The 22,133-nt window shown below is 42.9% G+C and overlaps 1 long non-coding RNA gene across 1 annotated transcript; it reads left to right on the forward strand.

Annotated features, from left to right (window-relative positions):
• The first annotated feature begins 6,470 nt into the window (after positions 1-6,470).
• LOC138806748 (uncharacterized) lies at positions 6,471-14,385 on the forward strand. The gene is made up of 4 exons (XR_011365971.1): positions 6,471-6,643; positions 12,402-12,509; positions 13,794-13,901; positions 14,263-14,385. It is a non-coding gene; the product is annotated as an uncharacterized lncRNA (long non-coding RNA).
• The last annotated feature ends 7,748 nt before the right edge of the window (positions 14,386-22,133 follow it).

Below are 22,133 nucleotides of genomic sequence, written 5' to 3' on the forward strand. Positions count from 1 at the left end.
CATGAAGAAGGCATCTGTCCACCATACACACGTGCATCCATCAGATAGGCAAAGCCATCCTTTGGTTTCCCCTTCCAAGCCCAGAAGAGGGAGCTTCTGGCTCTGAATATCTTGCTTTTATTCTGAGTACCTGTGCATGAGTCTCTTTCTCTAATTTATCTTTGTTCCTTTCCCCTAAAAGGATTTTGTTCTCTTCATTTTTTCCTTTAATGCTGGTGTTGCCATGAGGACACTGGGTCGGAGTGACTTCTCCTTGTGCTCACAGCCATCCTGGTGTCTTGCTGGGTGGTGGGGGCTTTTCATCCAGCTCCTGAAGGCCTAGACACAAGATGGGCCATTCTTGGAATCGCAGGTGTCATGCTGTTTAGCCTCAGGAAAGCTTGGGTCCAGAACATGGTTGTTCCTGAGTATTCCCTGCCCAGTTTGCTTGGTTCATCCCTGAGTATTCACCTCTGTGGTATGCTTTCATAGACTTGGGCCTCCATCCCAAACATGAGGTTTTTGTCTTTAAGAGCTTGGTACATGCTAGTTCTGGGCTGCAGGTGTTTGAGTCAGGACTCTACCAGCAGTCACTGGCTCTCCAAGGAAGTCTCTCAATTCGATCTCTGTAGATGGAGCCTCTCTGTTTCTACAGAATGAATTCACATATAACTAGAGACATCACTATCAAACGCAATGAACCATCAATTGCCTCACCTTCTGACATTGTTATTTTGAATTTCCAGACCATGAGATGCATATCCAAGAACTGAAAAGTACAAGGAAATTCATGACGTTGAAAATAGTACATGTTCATCAAAACGGAGAGAAAACCAATGTGATCTTGTTGGCAGGTGAGCACTGCAGCTTCGGTCTGTGCAGCAAAGCCAACCACCTCTACAGTGAGCTTGGAGAGCTGGGATTGGGTATTAATTGGCTCCACTGTGCTGATCCCTGTGACCTTGATCTTCCTTGGGAGGAGAGGCCAGGACCCTGAATCTGGGTCTGAAGAAACAGCCCAGGGGTTCCCAGAGGACACAGTAGTCAGCTGGTTGTGTTAATGGTGGATATGGCTGCTGTCCTGTCTTCTCCTCCATGTAGGAAGACTACACAGCGTTCTCACTAAGAAGGCAGACATGGAGTTCAGAAGGATCGTGGAGGAAAACAGCATCCCACCTGACCACATCCACTACATTAGGAACAAATGTAAGTCTGCCCACTGTGGAAATACTCACTAGAATAGAGATTCATGGAGAGCGTTCTTCATGGAGTTGTTCTGTCAGCAATATTCTCTTTGCTCAGAGTTAGGAGGCATCAGAAGCAAAATGGCACAGGTGGCCTGACCTTCCCTTCCCCTCATTTCTCTCTTCACAGATGATTGTCGTTAGTGAAATTTCTCGGTGAGTAGAAATGGGTATGTTTAAAGTCCCTGCCATTTCAATGATCTCTTCCCTCAGGAGGGCCTGAGAAATTCAGAGACAAATATTCCTGTTTGAAGAGTGGCAAACAGTTTGGTCGACGTAGCATGGAGTTTTTACTGAAATCCCTGAAAAGATGACATGGTCCTTGGGTTCATTGTAGCTATTTTAATGGTAGTTCCTGAAGTAGCAGTTGGTATAGTAAAGCAGGAGTTACTATAGAACAATGAGAGTTGCTGCAATAGTAACAATTTACTATTACAAAGGAGTCGTTTAGTGCTAGTCATAAACAGGGACTTGACTGTGCAGTCGATGTTTTTGTTGGTTTGTTTGTTGGTGGTGGGGCTTGAACTTAGGGCCTGGATGCTGTTCCTCAGCACTTCTGCTGAAGACTGGCTCTCTACTGCTTGAGCCATATAGATGGTGCTACTTCCAGTTTTCTGGTGGTTCATTGAATATAAGCATCTCTCGGACTGTCCTGCCCAGGCTGGCTTTGAACCATGATCCTCGGATCTCAGCCTCCTGAGTAGCTAGGATGACAGGTGTGAGCCACCAGGGCTGGGCTTGAGCATTAGTTATTATAGTAAAGGATTAGTTACTATATTAAATTGATAGTTACCTTATCACATTTTCACGCTCATAAAGATACCACTTTATAGGAGTTAATAGTGGGTCCTTTACTATATACAGAAAGCTTGGAATTCTGAAATGTAAAAGCAAGAAGACAGAAACCATTGTGGCTACCACTGTGACTGAGCTCACTTGCATTCCAAACCCACTTTACTACAGAACATTCAGAAATATTTGTTACACAGTGTTTTTCTATAATTTTTGTATGTGATGTCTAGAAATTATGACATAGATTCAAAATTCTCAAAAAGGCTTAAATATTCATCACTTTTCTCTTTTTGAGAGGAGCACCCATTTTATTTTTGCTATCCTTAAGTAGCTGTGCACAGGAGTTTCTGTTCAATACGTTAATGTGCACAATGCATCCCAACCAATGACCCTTCCAGAATTCTCTCCCATTGCTACCCTCCCCTCCTTGTACAATCTTGATCAATATATCTCCATCCAAGGGTTGTTTTTTTTATTTTTTGATGGTTGTGAGATGTAGACTCTGGGCCTAGGCATTGTCCCTCAGCGCTATTTAGCTCATGGCTAGTGCCCTACCACTTGAGCCATAACACCACTTCTGGCTTTATGTTCTTCTTATCAATACATTTCTTTCCTTTATTGGGTTTTTCATTCTATTTCTGGAGTTATGTGAGATTAAACATGTGCCAGGTAGTTTCCTGTCACCTTAAGCATGTGACCAGCGTTCATTTACTTATCAAGATAGATAGACAGACAGACAGATATATAGATAAACACACAGGCATATACAAGACAGATGTAGAGAGAATATTGATAGGTAAATGGACAGACAACAGGCAAGAATATAGATAAAATAGAGACAGACAGACAGACAGACAGATAGGTAAGTAGTTGTGTAGATAGGTAGGTAGGTAAATAAATAGGCAGGAGGACAAGCTGGCAGAGAGGCTGGCTGGCTGGCAGGCAGACAGGCACACAGACAGACAGACAGACAGACAGATAAAGAGAGACACATAGTTAGGAAGATAGACAGGCACACAGGCCAACAGAAAGAGATAGAAATAGTGATGGAAGTAGAGATAGACAGTGATGAATAGATACAGGTTGATGGATAGATACTGATATATACATGAATAGATCTATAGAGAGAGAGATAGACGGGGATAGACACAGACAGACAGATGGATGGATGGATAGATAGATAGATACATACATACATACATGCAAACATACATACATACATACAAAGACACATAGATAAAATCATGGCTGACTTGGACACACATTCTCAGGATCGTGTGTCCTTTGTCCCTGGGTCAGCTGGGATTACAAATACCACTCATGCTGACAATGTCAGAGGCTCTGCCATGGAGTGCATGTTGGGTCGGATGTGTTTTCTTCTTCTTCTCTTACAACCTCACAGGTGCACTGGAGATCTGGAGCTCATGGGATGCCAGCCTCTCCGTGGGGTCAGAATCACCTACACCAAGATAAAGTCGCATGGTCGCTCCAATCTGTGTTCCCTCCTTTAGGTGAAGCCATGGACACTCCTCCCTGGCTTTCCTTTTCATCCCTTCTTCTGATCTTAATACTTCTCAGAATGATTTAATAAACTAATTTCATGTGCATGCATTTCTGCTTTGGGAGAATCTGTTCCTGAGTCCATGGATAGCATCCCAGATACCCCTCAGTAGACAAGTGGACCCAAAACAGTGGATTTTTACGCCATCAATAGAAAGAACAAAGTCATGTCATTGACAGGGAAATGGATGGAACTATAAAGTCTTGTTGAGTGAGGTGAGCTGAGCTCAGAGGGACGAAGGGCGCACGTTTTCTCTCATATGCAGAGGTGAGATATAAAATGCAATGGGATATGGCAACTTACATGGAATTCAAGACACTCACATACACTGAGACCCAAAAGGATATTCTTAGGAGAGAATGACAAAGGCACAGTGCCTATATGCTTCTTCCTACCATCAATCAATCAAACAAGCAAGCATCTATCTGTCTATGTTTCTATGTATCTATTTGTCTATGTTTCTATGTATCTATGTATCTTTTTATCTATGTAATTATCTCTCTCTCTCTCTCTCTCTCTATCTATCCATCTCTCTATCCATCTATCTGTGTGTATGTATGTATGTATGTATGTATCTACCTACCTACCTACCTACCTATAAACAAATTCTCAGATATGGAAACAAGAGACCTCTCTTCTTTTTTCTTTTCAAGTTTTTATGTTTTTATTTTTGAGTGATTCTGCCTCCTTTTCCTCATTTATCGTGTATCCACGTGGATAGCCTTCGGTGTGTAGGGGGAGGGCACAGAACTCGAGGGGAAAATGGTGAATAAGTGCAGTAGTGGAGCTCACTGGGCACAGGTGTAGGTGAAGTCTGCAACTCTCGGGTGGAGACGGGAGGGAGGGACAGGGAGAGAGTGAGGGAAGAGAAGACACTATGCCAAAGGAGATGCGTTCTTACCTGACTCAGGTCAGGGGAATTGCTCTGGGCATCACCTCCTAATAATAATGGAATAAATTAATGTAAACAAGAGAAATAGGTAGCCCTACCTTATTAGGAATGATCAAGGAGACAAAAGGAAAGAAGGCAGATGCCTCCTACAGATGGGGTTAGGAGTTAATCATTGTTGGAGAGAAGCATCAAGTAGCACAGAACAGAGTCAGAGATACCAGGGGCTGGGGGCACAGGAGGATCAGGGTTTAAATACAGCAGGGTATGAGACATGGGGATTTGTAATGTAGAATCAGAAGGGCCTGCATGAACAGGTGAAATGAGGATACTGGATCCCACTGGCACCATCTTGTCTTCTTGTTGGATGAAGGTGGAGGCCACCCCCAGGTGATGGCTCTGCTTGAATCCCCAGAGGAAGGCAAGTCCCACCCCCAGATGATGTGCATGCCTGAGTTCCTAGAGGAAGGAAGTCCCACCCCCATGTGATGGGTGTGCCTGAGCTCCTAGAGGAACTTGAACAATAGTTTCATCTCAATCCTGTATCTTGAACTTGACTCTTGAGCTTCCTGTGACCCTGACCCTGACTCTATTTAGGGCCCAACAAATGCATGCACCGTTTTGGACCATGCTTCATGTTTCCTGCGTCTCCTAAGTTCACTATGACATCCCACTTGGGCTCTTCACTGGAGTTGATCCGGTTCTTTGACATTGCTTTTCTGTTCTTCATTATCCTCATGGCTCAGTTTCCTGATGGTACGAAGTGCATTCAAGGCTGCAAGTTTTCTGAGCATATGTATCTGCCTGCAGTTACTAATAATGAACACTCTGATAAAGACTCCTGGTCTGACCTCTCAAAATATGTCTATTCTGGATCTCATGAATGAATTTCCATATAACATAGATTAGGCCAGAGGGCGGGGGGGGGGAGGGGGGAGCATCTGGCTGAGAACAGCTCAAGAATGTAGATATGGATAAGATTCTGATGAGATTCCCTGGGTGGAGATAGCTGCACAGAGACCCTGGGAAGCGGCATGATCAATGGACCAGGAGAGCAACTTCGAGCTGTGAGACCAATGCAGATTCCCCTCAGCCATAATTGTTGAAGGGAAGAGAAAGGAAGAAAGAAAGAAAGAAAGAAAGAAAGAAAGAAAGAAAGAAAGAAAGAAAGAAAGAAAGAAAGAAAGAAAGAAAGAAAGAAAGAAAGAAAAGAAAGAAGGGAGGAAAGGAAGGAAAGGAAAGGAAAGGAAAGGAAAGAAGGAAAGGAAAGGAAGGAAGGAAAGGAAAGGAAGGAAGGAAAGGAAAGGAAGGAAACGAAGGAAGGAAGGAAGGAAGGAAGGAAGGAAGGAAGGAAGATTGATGAAGGAATATAATAGATAATAGATATATAGACATATCTATTAGATATGTAGATAATATAATAATAATAATAATTGAATTCATACTAAAAGTGGTCGTGGATTTCCTTGGACCAGTTGGTCACAGAGGAAGCCATGAGTTGTGAATCCCTCAGATAGGACTTGAAGGACAGATCTGAAATTATCCAGGAGACATCTGTGAGCAGGAGGGATGGATGGTTAGAATTCATACACAGATCTCCTGCACCCCCACCCCTGGCCCACCACAAGACATGAACTTGTGGATGGTGGGCAAATGGACCAACTGAGTTTCCTGAGACTGATTCCTTCCAGAAAATTCTTTCTTTTCCTAATCACTCCTGAAAAATAAAATTATTATGCTCCTGGAGGATAAGACTGAGACTGAGACAAAAAAAATATTACCATTAGTTGAACAATGACAAAACAAAAGGTTTTCCATCCCTGAGGAATCCAGTATTTGATATTGCCTATTCTGGACTTGGGATTTACTCATTTGAAGAAATTCTGTGTCCTCACCTTTAGATGTCACAAGCCTTTCTTTGGGGGTTAGTTTTCATGATGTCATAGTATTTGGAATTTTCCAGATTGATGTACTGTGGATTTCCATTCCGCAGTCAATTGAGGGGAAAAGGGATGTGTAGAGTGGATTCCTATTTTCCTGCATTTACCACTTCAAACCACACCCTATTTTTCCACACAGCAGGAGTTGAGAACAAGGCTGGCTTGAGATTTCAGTCTACTCTACCCTTTGCCTAGGTGACTGTTCTCAAGTTGCTGAAGACTATGATCATGAGTCTAGGTATTGATGGCTCCTAGTTATTATCTTAGTGACTCAGGAGGAGGGGATCTCATGATTTCATTTTGAATTATGCTCTCCCACCACCACCACCCCCACACCAAATCAATATCTTTCCACTCCTCATCCAACAAATAAACCTAAGATGAAAGTGAAGGTGAAGATGTAGAGCTGCAAATAGGATTGGAAAACCTGAACGTGTGTGTTGGGGTCTGTCATCTTCTGTGAGTCTGAGAATGTTTATTTCATGTGTTTAAGTGCTTCGTGTTTGGTGACTATATATTAACCCATGTGATTGCTTCTTCATCGATCACTCCCTTTATTTATCTGTAATGATCTTGTCTCTTCTAACTGGTTTTAATAGGAACTCTCTTTTATCAGATGACAGGGTGGATACTCCTGCCTTCTCACAAGATGAATTCGCCTGGAAGATTCATTTCCATCCCTTTGCTCAGATTTGTGTTGATCTCTGACTATGATATGAGTTTATTATGGACAACACATGAGTGGATCTTGCTTTTTTGCTCCAGTCTGCTCCTCTAATCTTTTATAGGACCAGACTTGGCCCCATTGACTTGTTTCTGTGAATCAATCCAGCAGTCTCATTACCAACATCTCTATTCCATCCCCAGGTCCCAAATATTTTTATGGCCAATCCTGGGACTTGAACTCAGGCCTGGACTGCATCCCTGAGTCTATTTGTGCTGCAGGCTGGTGCTCCATCCCTTGAGCCAGAACACCACTTCTGGCTTTTTCTTAGTAGTTGATAGATTCCTCCTGCAAAGGAAGAGGAGTTGCCCTTCTGTGACTTAGATCTAAAGACTCCACTCTATTTCTTCCCATCATATCAGTGTGAGGCTTTTCAGTCAGAAAATCATGTGCAAAGCTCATCTGTGCATGCTGTTCTTCCCGTCGTGCCAATAGCACACATCCGTTCTGCCAGGGCCTCTGCTTCTGCCCATAAAATCCATAGATATTGACTACAGACTCTGCTACCTGGGGTTGACTGTGAACTTCACCCCATGGTGAGAAATTAAATGTCCCCAGGTGCATTTCCCTTCAACTGTTATTTGAGGGATGTGGTCAATCCATAGGAATGTCTAATAAAGAATGTTCTGTGAGACATCTATAGAAGTCACTGTTTCTCTAAAGGACATAGACATTGAGTTAATGCTTTCCTTTTATTTAGGACATGTCCTGGGACTTGGACTCAGAGCTTGGCTGTTATGTCTTAGATATTATTTTTCTCCTGCTAACACTCTACTACTTGAACCACAGCTGCACCTGTGTCCTTTGGGTGGTCAGCTGGAGGAAAGAGACTCCAGGACCTTCACATGGCCTGGGCTGGTTTGGAACATTCCATCTGATTCTGATGCTATCTGCCCCAGGACTTCACTTCTTCCACCTGATAGGTAAATCAACCTCAGTTGCAAGGAAGCTTTGCCATTTCACCTTCAGCCAGAATAGAGACTTGGTTGCCCTTCCATCCATTTCACTAACTGCCAAGTCGGAGACAATAAATAATTGTGTACATGGAAGAGCTAATCAGTTCACTGCTCCCTGTGAACACAAGTGTCCTCAGCTCACCATGTTCTTGCTGCTCATCTGCTTGTGAGCTGGAATTCCCTCCGGACTACCTGTGTCAAGCAGGATTAGTTTATTGCGGGGGGGGGGGGGGGGGGGGGGAGGGAGGTGAAGATTCAACATCCCTGGATGGTGAGCACTGATTGGTGCATCCAGGCGGCTGATTCACAGGAGACTCTCATAAAAACCAGGAGGAGCCACCGTCCTCCCAAACCACGGAGCTGGAGACAGAAAGCCCCACAGCATGAGAATCCTGCTGCTGGCTCTTCTGCTCGCATGGACTCATGCTTGGCAGAAATCTCAGTTAGAACCCTTCCAGGTAACCTGAATATGGTGATGTGGGGAACTAGTGTCTGTGTGGGGAAATTGTCTGTCTGGAAGTCAGTGTGTCTGTCTCAGATTGCTTCTGTGTATCAATCACACCTTATTAATAAGTTGCTCTGTATGTCTATATTCTTCCAACTCATCTTCCATTTTGAATTCTTCCTTTGCATTCTGCAGTAAATATAAAAGATTATTAAGAACATGTGGACAGGGGCTGGGAAGGTTGCTCAGTGGTAAAGTGCATGCCTTGCATGCATGAGGCCCTGAGTTCAATTCCTCTGCACCATATAAGCAGACAAAGCTGGAAGTGATGCTATGTCTCAAGTGGTAGAGCGCTAGCCTTGAACTGAAGAGCTGAGGGACAGCACCTGGCCCAGAGTTCAGGGCCCAGGACTGACCAAAAAGAAAAAAAAAGAACATGTGGACAGCATGATCTGTGGTTTTTGCAGTGTTATTTCATATAGGCTTAGGTATTGAATTTTTATAATTTTGTACATGTGTTACTTTCACCCACGGGTCTCCTTGTGATCATTTCAAAGAGGCCTAGAATGTCCCCCTGAAAATCTTCATCCTGTCTAGTTCTCTCTCTCTCTCTCTCTCTCTCTCTCTCTCTCTCTCTCTCTCTCTCTCTCTCTCTCTCTCTCTCTCTCTCTCTCTCTCTCTCTCTCTCCTAACTTATTAACACCATGCAGCAAGAATCAGAGACTCTGAATACTTCCAGTGAATTCTCTTCTGAAAGAAGCAGAGCCTGGTAGCTCATATATGGAGAGGGAAGTCTCCAGGTCATTGCAAGCAGGTTACTTGAACCTCTGAGTGTTCGGGGAGCATCCTCTACCATGCCTGATGGGTGTTTCTTATTCAGCCAGGATAATGGTTCACCTACACCCTCACAGCTGATAATGAAGACCAAATCCTGGAGGGTGGACGACAGAGATACTTAATGCTCTATGTCTCCACTAGTAGAGAACGTGATGTCATATCACTTATATCAAGTAAGCTGAGCTTCCTCCACTATATAGGCACCCTCTCACTGAGTCCTAGCTTGTCCTTGACAGCCAAGTTTTCAAGGAAGTACTTGCATTTGGTGGGGAATCTGAGGACCTGTGCTTAAACATATTTTTATATGTATGATGTCCAAATACCTTGTGGAAATGCATGTCTGGTCTACAGGTTAACCAGCCAGATGGGAATTATCTAAGAATAGAAAATACCAGGAAGAAAAGAGCTTTAATTTTAAAATGGGAATAAGTGTCATGCATTTTTTACTCTATGTTGTGGTTGTGAGTCCTCACAAATGTTAAAGTGATGGCTTACACCTTCTGAGTGGTGAGGTGTAAGGACTGATTCAATGTCATACAGCTATTCACCTCATGACAAAGCCGCAGCTATGCAAGTACTTGAAGCACATTTAAGGAGAAAACATTGAAAAAAAGGAGATATGTGTGCATGTATGTGTGTGTAGACAAGTACATATATAGATAAATAGATGGATAGGTAGACAGACAGACAGACAGACAGACAGACAGATAGATAGATAGATAGATAGATCGACAGATCGATCGATAGATAATGTGTGTGTATCATTGTCTGTGTGTGTCTGAGGTTTTGTCTGGATATTTCATGATTTTAATGAAGATCAAAACAGACAATTCCAGATAACACGCTCTAGAGTGAATACTTGCAACCTTCATTAGCACAAGTTGACAGGCTAGCAGTCTGTATACTTTTTGGATGGAAAGAAAGAGCAAGATGTCTGAGAGAGGTGTCCAAATGATTTTGTGAGTGGAAACACTCACAGTGACCAGGAGGAAGAAATCCACAGTGTGTTCTTTAGATATGAGCAACAGAACAGCAGCTCGCCATTCCCTGCAGGTTGGATTCCTTCATTTCCATCCCTACCACTGGCTGAATGGACAGATCTGCAGATTATCTGTTCTACTTGGAGCTGGAAATTAAAAGCAAAAATACCACACAATTACATCTCAGTGATTCTGAGATCAAGGTCATAAACCAAGGAGGAGTAAGCCAACATCCAACATGATAACTGCTCAGGCCAGAAATCTGATATACAATCAGCAGAGCACCCAAAGAGTAGAGCTATAAAATTAATTATCAGACAGTACAAAATTGAAATTTGTCAAATTCCTTATGGATTGCACAGAATTCCGTCACTGGTGAAAATATTTACGATGATCAATAATGATTTAAAAATGTACTTTTTGTTGTTGTTGCTGTTCCAAAGCTTTCATTCCTACTGTAAAAGGGTAAAGCACTGTGCAATACAACAAGAGAATGGTGTTTATAAAACAATCTGTGAGTATATGAAGATTCGGGGTACAGCTAGGGCCCCCAGCACTGGGTTCTAGGTCATACGTAGGAGGTGCAGATGAGGGGTGGGGTTTGTAGACACCTCCTGCCCACAAGGACCAAGTCCACGTGGACAAGACCCTGAACCTTGCAAGACTCAGGCCCAGTCCTCCTCCCTGCACCTCCTCCTGTTTCCAAGCCTTCCATGTTGCTATGGATAACATTTGAGGATGCTTTGCAGTGACATGAACAGGTGTTCAAAGGAACTGGAAACCTGCATGATGCTTTCAGGGCAAGCTTTTCCCCCAATCAATACAGGAGCAGCTGCCATGAAAGGCGACCAGACTCTTCAGTAGAGTTGGAGACGTGCTTGAAGGAGCAGATCCTCCACAATAACCGGGAAAGTCTCCATAATCCAACCACAGATGCTCATCTCCTAGGGTAGCCGACTTTATGCTTCAGTTACAAGAGGTAGAGGCCTAATCTACTAGGTGTGTGTATGGTGATGTGAAATAATCACCAATGGTTTTCATCTTGCCAAAAAAGGAAGCAACATTCCAAATACTGACTTCCATAAAAATATTCACTTATGCAGAGTTTGTAATGGGGTTTTTTGAAAAAGCAAAGAACAAATTAAAAAACAATCAATCAGGGAAGGCAGGTAAGCAGAAAGACAGTGCTGCAGCCCAGCATAGGCTACATGCTGTCTAAGTAAGAAATACTGAGGTCTTTCACATCAGGGGTGTTTATATGATAATAACAGGTTCTCACCTAGAGTCTTGCACAATTGGATGTTAATCTTTGGTCTTCATTGTTGCTGGTGTTACACTTTCTCCTCGCTAATTCTTCCTGCAACTCACTCTTCACATGTTCGTTCTTCAGATAGACAAAGTCATGCTTTGCTTGCCTTTCCAAGCCAAAAAGAGGGAGCTTCTGGCTCTGTATATCTTGCTTTTATTCTGAATGCCTGTGTGTGAGTCCCTTTCCCTAACTTATCTTTGTTCCTTTCCCCGTAAAAGGATTTTGCTCTCTTTAATCTTTTTTTTTAATGCTTGTGTCTGAGTAACTTCTTCTTGTATTCACAGCCATCCTTGTGTCTTGCTGGGCTGCGGGAGCATTTCTTCCAGCTCCCGAAGGCCTAGACATGAGATGGGCCATTCTTAGAAATGCATGTGCCATGCTGTTTAGCCCCAAGAAAGCTTGGCTACAGAGAATGCTCACTCCTGATTAGTTCTGCACATGGTTTGCTTTGATCATCCCTGAGTGTTCACCTCTGTGGTATGCTTTTGTAAGACTAGGGCCTGCAACCCAAATATGAAGTTCTTGTCCTTATAAGCTTGGTGCACATGAATTTCTGGGCTGCAGGTGTTTGAGTCAGGACTCCACCTGCAATCGCCAGCTTTCCAAGAAAGACTCCCCATTCCATCCTGCAGGATGGGACTTCTCTTGTTTCTTGAGACTGAATTCTCATGTCACCAGAGACATTACCGAACACAATGAACCATCTGTTTTCTTGCATTGTGACATCGTTATTTTGAATTTCCAGAATACACTTTCCATATCTAAATACTGAAAATTACAGATGAATTCCTCACATTGAAAATGGTCTCTGTGAATAGAGATGAAAGGAAAACCAGCACGATCATATTGGCAGGTAAGTACTGCAGCTTCTTCCTATGCAGAGAAGCAAACCACAGCCACTTCTACACTGAGCTTGGAGAGCTGGGATGGTGCATTCATTTGCTCCAGTGTGTTTATCCCTGTGACCTTGATCTTCCTTGGGAGAAAAGGCAACGACCCTGAATCTGGGTCTCAAGACAATGAAGCCAACCTGGTGCTGGTGGCTTCTCATGCTGGCTTCTCAGGAGGTTGAGATCTGGCAACCAAGGTTCAAAGCCAGTCCAGGCAAGAAAATCCTTGAAACTCTCATCTCTGACAAAACAACCAACAAGGGGAATTAGCGCTGTGACTCAAGTTTTCCAGGGCTAGACTTGAGTGGAAAAGTTCAGGAACAACAGGCAGGTTCTGAGTTCAAGTCCTTAGACCAGCTGACAAGTGATATTGGAGCAGCACAGGCTGGGCAAAATGAGGTGTGGTCAGTTTGGAGCAAATACAGCTGATATTCATCCATCTAGCAACCCTAAGATCAAGGGACCAGAGTCATTGAGGGGAAAATGAGGCAGGATATGGAGGAAAATGAGGCCTGGTGAAGGCAACTCAGCAACATGGTGTTTAGAAACAGAGAAGCACCATCTTTGCTTCAAAGAAAGACAACAGGAGACATTCCTTCCTGAGCAATGAAATTCTCACCCCAAGAATGAACATTTGTCTGGCAGGATCTGTGCCTTCCCTGAGAAATTCTCTCCCACCCCCCTGCAATGTAAGCCACCTCCTGTCCATAATGCAGATCACAGGGCACCAGCCTTTTCTCAAGGATAAGGATCTGTTTTGTGGCAGGCTGCTTCTTACCTGGAATAAATGCCCCCAACAGGCAGAAACTCAGAAAGAATAACACCAGGAGTGCTTAGAGCAAAAATAAAACACCCAGCTTTGCATAGCTTTGGGGTCAGATCCCTCCACTTACCCTAGAAATACCCCCTGACAGCCAAGGAGCTGCATGTGTTTCTCTCTCCCTCCCTATGAGAAGTCCACCCTCTGTGAGGTTGGGCTGGGCCCTTTCAGCTTAGCTATGTGTGCTTTGTCTGCTTGCTTAGCCACTGAATAAAGCTCTTCCCCATTTGACACTGAGTTTCTGGGCTATCGGAGCCATTGGACTGAGGTGGGTAGGTGAGGGCCAGGCAGAGTCCCTGGATGGAGGCTGAGGAGACATGGTGGGATTCTGAATCAGGAAACAGCACAGGAGATCCCAGAGGATGCAGTATACAGCCGGTTGTACGATGGTGGATGTGGCTACTGTCTTGTCTTCTTTTCCATGCAGGAAAACCAGGCAGCCTTGTCACTGAAGAGGAAGACATGGAGCTGAGAAGGATCGTGTTGGAAACTGGCATCTAGAGTGACCACATCCACTACATTTGGAAGGGGGAAGGTAAATCACTGCTTTTTTTCCCCCACTATGGGAATAGAGATGAATGGAGAGCATTCTTCATTCAGTTGTTCTGTCTGCTGGCCTCTCTTTACTCAGAGTTAGGAGACATCTGCCACAAAATGGAGCCTGTGCACTGGCCTTCCCTTCTGCTTCTTTCTCTCTTCTCAGATGATTATAATGAAGCAAGAGTTGTGGGAATATATGGAAACAGAAGTTTCTAAGTTGCCTTTGGTAATTAATCAGAAAATCTCTCTTATACATACCCATCAGCTCCAATTAACTGGGCATGCACCTTACATTTAAATCACTGAAATTGGAACCTGGATTGTGGCTTCATAGGAGTTTTTCTTCCATGTCCTAGGCTTTACCTTGGATTGTGACTTCGGCCCCAGAGCTCATTCAATCAAGGCTGGTGCACTAACACTTGATCCACAGCTCCACCTTGTGGTGATCTGGGTTTTTAGTGATTCGTTGGAGAGAGGAGTCTGGGAGCCTTTCCTGATTGAACCTCCATTGCCCCAGATCTCAGCCTCCTGAGTTTGCAGGATGGCTGGTGTGACCCACCAGGGCTGGGTGAATGGTATTACTTTGATTTGGGAAAGTAGAGTCACATGGTCAGGTAGAATAAACTTGTGAAGATGAACCCTTCTGAATGTTGGTGTGACTCAATAGACTTGCATGGGCAAAAAATCATTACATCATCCAAGACAGTGCTCCAAACCTTATATTACACACACACACACACACACACACACACACACACACACACACACACACACATATGTATATATGTTGTATGTGCATACTATACATTATATAGCCATGTTGTATTATGCATTTATTTTTGTGTAAGGTGTTATATGCTGTTTGCATGAGAGATTTATATATTATATACAGAGAGAGACAGAGGGAGAAATAAAGGTAACATCAAATTTGATGTTACCTTCCTAAGAAATGTCTCCTAAGGAAACACATCCAATCTATATGAAACCAGAGTTTGACTCAGTGGTTTGCTTCTCAGACTCAATTCCAGCATCTTCTGATCAATATCTTCATTCCCTTTCTTTTTGACTCCGCCAGTCCTGAGGATGGAACTCAGGGCCTGGACCCCATCCCTAGTCTCTTTGTGCTCAAGCCACAACACCATTTTCCACTTTTTTCTGAGTAGTTAATTGGAGAGAAGAGCCTCATGGACTTTCCTGCACAGGCTGGATTTGAGCCCATGAGATGCCACCCTACCCAACCACAGAGCTGCTTTAAGCTTCTCCCTTAGGAGATAGAAAGCCCCACAGCATAAGAATCCTGCTGCTGGCTCTGCTGCTCACATGTTCTCATGCCCAGCAGAATCTTCAATTGTATCAGTACCAGGTAGCCTGAATATGGTGTTATGGGGAACTAGTGTGTGGGGGGAAACTGTGTGTTTATATGTCTCTTTGACTGAGTGTCAGTGTGTCTGTCTCACATTCACTTTTGTGCATCAATCACATTTCTTAATAGATTGCCCTATGTGTCTATATTCAACCATTAGTCTTCTATTTTTAGCTCTTCCTTTGTCATTGGACAGTAATATAAAACATAGTTAAGAACACATGGACCACATGATCTGTGATTTTTGCCATGATATTTCATATAAGCTTAGGTATTAAATTTTTATAATTGTGTGTGTGTGTGTGTGTGTGTGTGTGTGTGTGTGTGTGTGTGTGTGTGTGTTACTTGGACAAACAGATCTCCATGTGGTCATTCAATTAAGGAATAGAATCTCCTCCTAAAAATACTCCTTTCCTGAATCTCTCTCTTCAAATTGATTAATACAATGCAGTTAGAATCAGAGACTCTGGATATTTCCAGTAATTTCTCTTCTGAAAGACAGGAGTCTAGGAACTCAGAATCTGGAGAGGGAACCCTCCAGGTCATCAAGCAGGTTACTTGAACCCCTGAGTGTTTGGGGAGCAAAACTGAAGATCCATCTTCTAACTTTCCTGATGGGGTGTTTCTCATTCAGTCAGGACAATGGCACACCTATGCCCTAGCAGCTGATAATGAAGAGAAAATCCCAGAGGTTGGAGAACTGAGACTCTATGCAATCTTCTGTGTACTAGATATTGTCATATATTACTCTTCCAGTTTTATATCAAGTAAGTTGTGCCTCCTCCACAATACAGGTCCCAATGTCCTGTATTGCAGCCAAGTTTGCAAGGAATATTTTGCATTGGGTGGGGAATCTGAGGACCTATACTTCATCCTTCTGGAACCTACTTTCATAGGCTCTGATGTCCAAATCCTCATCTAAGGCCCTGTGGAATCACAAGCCTGGTTTTTCCTAGCAGTCTGCAGGTTAACCACCAGGCAGTATATTAACTAATTGACAACAGACAAAAGAACAGGATGGAAAGAGCTTTCCTTGTAAAATGGGAATGATAAGTCATTAGATTTTCACCCCTTGGCCTGGTTTTGAATCTTCACAACCTTTAATATGATAGCGCAAACCTTCTGAGCAGTGAAGTTTAATGACTGATTTAACGTCATAGACCTAGTCACCAAGATTCTCAACATGACAAATTCTCAGTATAAGAAATATTTTAAACACACTTAAGGAAAACAGCATTGAAAAGGAGGTATGTGTGTGTTTCTGTGTGATTGTGTGTTGAGGGGGGATTGTGTGAGTTTTTCTCTGGATGTTCTATGATTTCCATGAAGATCACAATCAATTCCAGATAAAATGCTCCAGAGTAAATATTTGCTATCTTCATAAGCCTAAGCTGAAGAGCTAGCAGTGAGCACGGGTGCTTTGGGAGCAACAGAACAACATGGTGAAGAATGCTTTGCAAATGAGTTTGTGAGTGAATACACTCCCAGTGACATGAAGGAAGGAATCCATGGAGGAGGGGTTGGATCTGAGCAACAGAATAGCTCTCTATCCCAAGCAGGTAGATTCCTTCATTATCCTCCCTACCAATGTAGGGCCAATCTGCAGATTATCTGTCCTAGACAGAAATGAAATTTAAAAACAAAAATCACCACTCCATGATGATGTGCCGTGATTCTGAAAATCACTAGAGCTCTGCACAGGAAGGAGTTCCTAAAGCAAGGAGGAAAAACAACCCAAAACAACCCAACAGACAAAATGAGAACTGCCCAGGGCAGAAATCTGATACACAAATCAGCAGAGCACCCCAAGAGTGGACATAGGAAATTTAATGACAAGATATTATTTAATCGAATGTTCTCAAATTGCATCTAGATGATCCAATATTTTATAACTGGTACAAATGTGTGCAATGATGGATACAGATAAAAGAACTCTTCTGTTATGCTGTTGTTGTTGCTGTTGTGGTGTTAAAGGACTGGTTCTGAACGCCAACATGGGCATTTCCATGCATATAAAAGTAAAGATGGTGTTTATAAAGTATGCTGTGAGTATCTGGTGGTCTGGGGATAAGTCAGGGCTCCCTCCACTGCTGTGTCCTAGCTGATAAACAGATTTTGCACATGAGGGGTGGGATCTTAGACAGCTTCTGCCCACAAGGATTGCATCCCTGTGGACAAGACACTGACCCTCGCAAGGGCACAGGCCCAGTCCACTTCCCTTCAACTCCTTCTGTTTCCAAGCCCTCTGTGTTGCTATGGAGGTCCCAATGAAATAGTCTGTTTTATGTTATAGTCTGTTATAATTTTTTTCCATTTCACTTAAAACAGTTCTGCCCAGACTGATCAGATCAATTAATGGAGCAAGATTAACAAACCGAAAGTACATTCCAGCACATAAGTAGTTTGATAACAGTGGCATTTTAGATTAGAGAATAAACAGCGTCTCAAACTGGTGATGTAAGCACATCTCATTCTTTAAATGATGATAAATTCCAAACCAAAATCCTACAACTTTATTAAAAGATACTTTATTTCAGATCTGTATTGTATATACTCCCCAAGTTTACCAGCCGATTTGAACATAGTTGTGGTCCTTTTTATTCCACATATGCTCATGGTCATTTTCTTTCTTCTTTATTATTTGTAAATAGACCTTAGAAGGATAAGTGTGCTTGTCTCCATAATCTTGGTATCATTGTCACATTTCAGAAAAGGCAGTAACTCCCTAATATCATCAAATAATCTTGATATGTCAATATGTCTCTCTGTTTTGTTGTCTTGAATTGATTGATGTAGCATACAAATCACATCCATACATTCTGTATGGATATGACACTTTAGGCACTATTTACTTTACCACATTTTGCTAAAGAAACCAGTGGTCCTGTGGAGTCTCCTAGAGTCTGGAATTTTTTGTGTTGTTACCTAAGAATTCTTGCTTTTGGTTTTGTAAGATGTAGTCTGGCAATTTAACTATTTTGGCTAAACTTGTGATCCTCTTGCCTGAGCTGCCCACTTCCTTTATTTTTTAATTTTTATTTAATTATTTTTAAATTGTATTGTAAAGGTCTTGTAAGAAGACGGGAGTATTAATAAGTAATGTAAAGAGTACATTTCTTGGGGCTGGGAAGTTGGCTCAGTGGTAGAGCACTTGCCTTGCATGCTTGAGGCCCTGGGTTCGATTCCTCAGCACCCCATAAGCAAAAAGAAAAAAGCTGGAAGTGGGGCTGTGGCTCAAGTGGTAGAGTGCTAGCCTTGAGCTGAAGAGCTGAGCGACAACGCTCAGGCCCAGAGTTCAGGCCCCACTACTGGACCCCCCCCCAAAAAAAGAGTACATTTCTTTTTAAAAAGTGTTACCCCTTCCCTCATTTTTTCTGAATTTTCCCTTACCAATACTCTACTCCTACCTGGTACACATCATTTCCAACATGATATCTATAGTGTCTAGTGAGTATCATTATTGTATTGGTTCACCATTTTTTGTTTTGGTTGGTTGTGGGGCTTGAACTCTGGGCCTCAGTGCTGTCCCTGAGCTCTTCAGCAAAAGGTGAGTGCCACAGTGCCACTTTGGTTTTCTGGTGGCTAATTGGAGATGAGTCTCAGGAACTTTCCTGCCCGGGCTGGCTTTGAACCTCGATCCTAAGATCTAGGGCTCCTGAGTAGCTAGAATTACAGGTTTGAACCACTGGCACCTGGCTTGGCTCACCTTCTGTCCCAACATTTATGTGATTCACCTTCCCTTCCCAAGACAAAAGGGTGCAGAAATCAAAAGACCAGGTTCCTGTAGTTGTCCACCATGGCATCCCTGTACAGAGCCCCCTAAGCCAGGGTCCAGCACAGCCACTTGGCTGGCAAGAAATCCATGGTCACATCATCAAATGTCAGTTGTTTCAAAGAAAAAGACAAAAGCGCACAGTTTGAACATGTGCCCATTGGCAGTTTTCTATACATGGCACAAGAAATTGAGAGAATTAAGTTTACAGTTCTGATACATATGAGCTACACAAGAGATTTTAAGAACACACTTTCAAAATGTTGTAGAATTTCCTGGAGTATAACATAGCTGTTGAGGCTTGGGTATTCCAGCCAAGAAAAAAAAAAAAAAGGCTGGGAAGGTGGCTCAGTGGTAGAGTGCTTGCGTTGCATGCATGAGGCCCTGGGTTCGATTCCTCAGCACCACATAAGCAAAAAGAAAAAAGCCGGAAGTGGCGCTGTGGCTCAAGTGGTAGAGCGCTAGCCTTGAGCTGAAGAGCTGAGGGACAGCGCCCAGGCCCAGAGTTCAGGCCCCACGACCGGACCCCCCTGCAAAAAAAAAGGAAAGGGAAAAACAGTATGAGACAATAGAAGACTTATCTTTAAGGGTGAGGGGTGAACAGGCAGAAGTGAAGCTTATCCAGGCTTGGGGAAGTCCACACATGGTGAAGAGGGCAAGCTGGCACAAAGGCAGTTCACCTAACCCTAAAGAGGCAGATGGGAATTAGCCCATTCTATAGGAGGGGTGAGTGGCCTTTGTCCTCTCTTGCTTGCAGATGGACCCTGAAAACCTGGTGGTAAATTGAGTGATATGATTGGTATTGCTAGAACTGCCCCTTGGATGTATTAAACATTTTTAAAAAAAGGCTTACAAAGAGGGTTAAAAAGTTTATCTGTGTAATGCGACTTGGTTTCAATGCTATACTGATATTGGATATGTGTTTCAAAAGACAAAAAGATGTTAAGTCTAGATTCTTGGTACAGTGCTGTTGATTGTAATTCTTGCATTAAGAAAAACTGTCATTTGAGTTCAAAAGTTTTCTAAGAGGTAATGCAGAATAAAAAAAATAAAATGTATCTTTTAAAACAAGAAGACAAGAGGCAATGTGTGTTACCTAGCCCCTCAAGATTTTATTTCTTTTATTTGTTTTTGTACGTCATGGGGCTTAAACTCTGGTCATGGGTGTTGTCCCTCAACTCTTCAGCTCAAGGAAAGTGCTCTACCATTTGAGCCACAGTGCCACTTCTGGTGTTCTTGTGGTGAATTGGAGATTAGAGTCTCATGGGCTTTTCCTGTCCAGGCTGGCTTTGAACCGGGATCCTCAGCTTTCAGCCTCCTGAGTAGCTAGGATTACAGACATGAGCCACCGGTGCCTAGCTTTCCCTCAAGATTTTAAGGGGTTCTTCAAAATGCAAATGAAAACTAAAGTGTGAAGTATTAAAGCAGAGGTGAGAAGAAGGCTGTCATTTACAATCTCTTGGAGGACTATGGAAGATCCTATATTGTTAAATTACAAGGTGCAGAAACTATTGAGCAATCTCACACAAAAATGGAAGCTTTGAAAACTAGAACCAACTTCTCACAGAGACTGGGAGTAGAATAGCTGACCATGTGACAATTCGTAATAATTTTTTTCAAAGATTTTAATTTGATTACAAATTATATTGCTGTTATTTTGAAGTACGATGTGATGTTCTATGTTTTCATTATGCATTGCTTGCATATCTAACATCTGGAACGCATTTTTCTTTGTGTGATGAGAAGACTGTTGAAGGGTCATGAAAGATATTACATGAAGTGAAATATCCTGGTACAGAAAGACATTGAGCAATCTCACACAAACATGGAAGCTAACAAAAACAGAAGTAATTTCTCACAGAAGTTGAGAGTAGAATAGCTGTTAGCAGAAGCATGAGAGATTGGTCCATTTTGTCAGGACTCTCTGTTCAAGATTTTGCTCTTCTTAATCCTTTGGTCAAATTGACTGAGTCAGTGTGGGCTTGAGCAGTGTAAGGTACACCCCGGGAGGGATCCATGCAGATGACTATTTTCCCCCCCACCCCCGCATCTGTATATGTCTTCTACCAGTACCTGTGTGAACTATATAACTGGCATACCTGGAAGCAGTCATCTCCCCCTTCTCTGAGATCACATATTGGTCTGCCCCTGGTCACTCCTCTCATCTGACTGTGGGAGGGTCCCAGGCTCTGAGATCATAGCCACATCTGAGGTGGCCACACCTTCTCCCACCTGGCCACAGCTTTCCCCCACCTGACCACACTTTCTCCTCACCCATGCCCTAGATAAGACATGGCCCAGGGGTGATTTGGCCATTTCTAGCCACCTGGAATCCCCAAACTGGCCTTAAACCAGAAGTTCAGAAATAAACTGCTCTTTGCCTGAATAACATGTGGTGTTCTCATTGATCACCTACCTAATTAACCTAACATGAAGATTTTTCCAGTGTGGCAAGTGCTTAAACATCACAGAGTGATTATGTGGGCAAATACTTTCACTGAGAGCAGTTCACATAGAAATAACACATCAGATAGAGAAAAAGGTGACAGGAATCAAAGGGTTGAGTCCTGGTGTCCTGGAATCAAATTGAATATGGAATCTATACAATGTATAGATTACTCTGTGCAAAGTTCCATGTTTGGAGTTGTCTGCCTATGTTGTTCCAATTGGTTAACCATGGGGAAAGACAGGTGAGCTTGAAGTCTACTTTCTTTATGTGATTAAATAATTTGCAAGTCATAGAGAACATCTACTGTTTCCTGTGATTTCAACCCAGCCCTGAGGAAAGATCATAGCAAGAATTGAAAGTAAGAGATTTTGAACACTTCCTCAGATTCAATACACTCCTGAGTGATGGTAATGAGAAAAGAATCTAATTGGGTGCTGGATACAGAGCTCCCCCAACTCTTGATTCCTCTGCATGATGTCATGGAATCCAGAACCAAGAGCAAGTCTTAGTCTTAAATCCTCTGTAACAAAGTGACTCTGGGAATACTAATGCTCTAGGGGACAGCTTGAGCCAGGGAAAGGTTCAAATCATGAACCTGTGCCTAATGCCTCTACCTTTCTATTCCTGACCAAAAATAGGATAG

The sequence above is a fragment of the Dipodomys merriami genome, unplaced genomic scaffold, assembly GCF_024711535.1.
Source record: "Dipodomys merriami isolate MVZ:Mamm:240054 unplaced genomic scaffold, mDipMer1.0.p SCAF_407, whole genome shotgun sequence".
NCBI classification, from domain to species: domain Eukaryota; kingdom Metazoa; phylum Chordata; class Mammalia; order Rodentia; family Heteromyidae; genus Dipodomys; species Dipodomys merriami.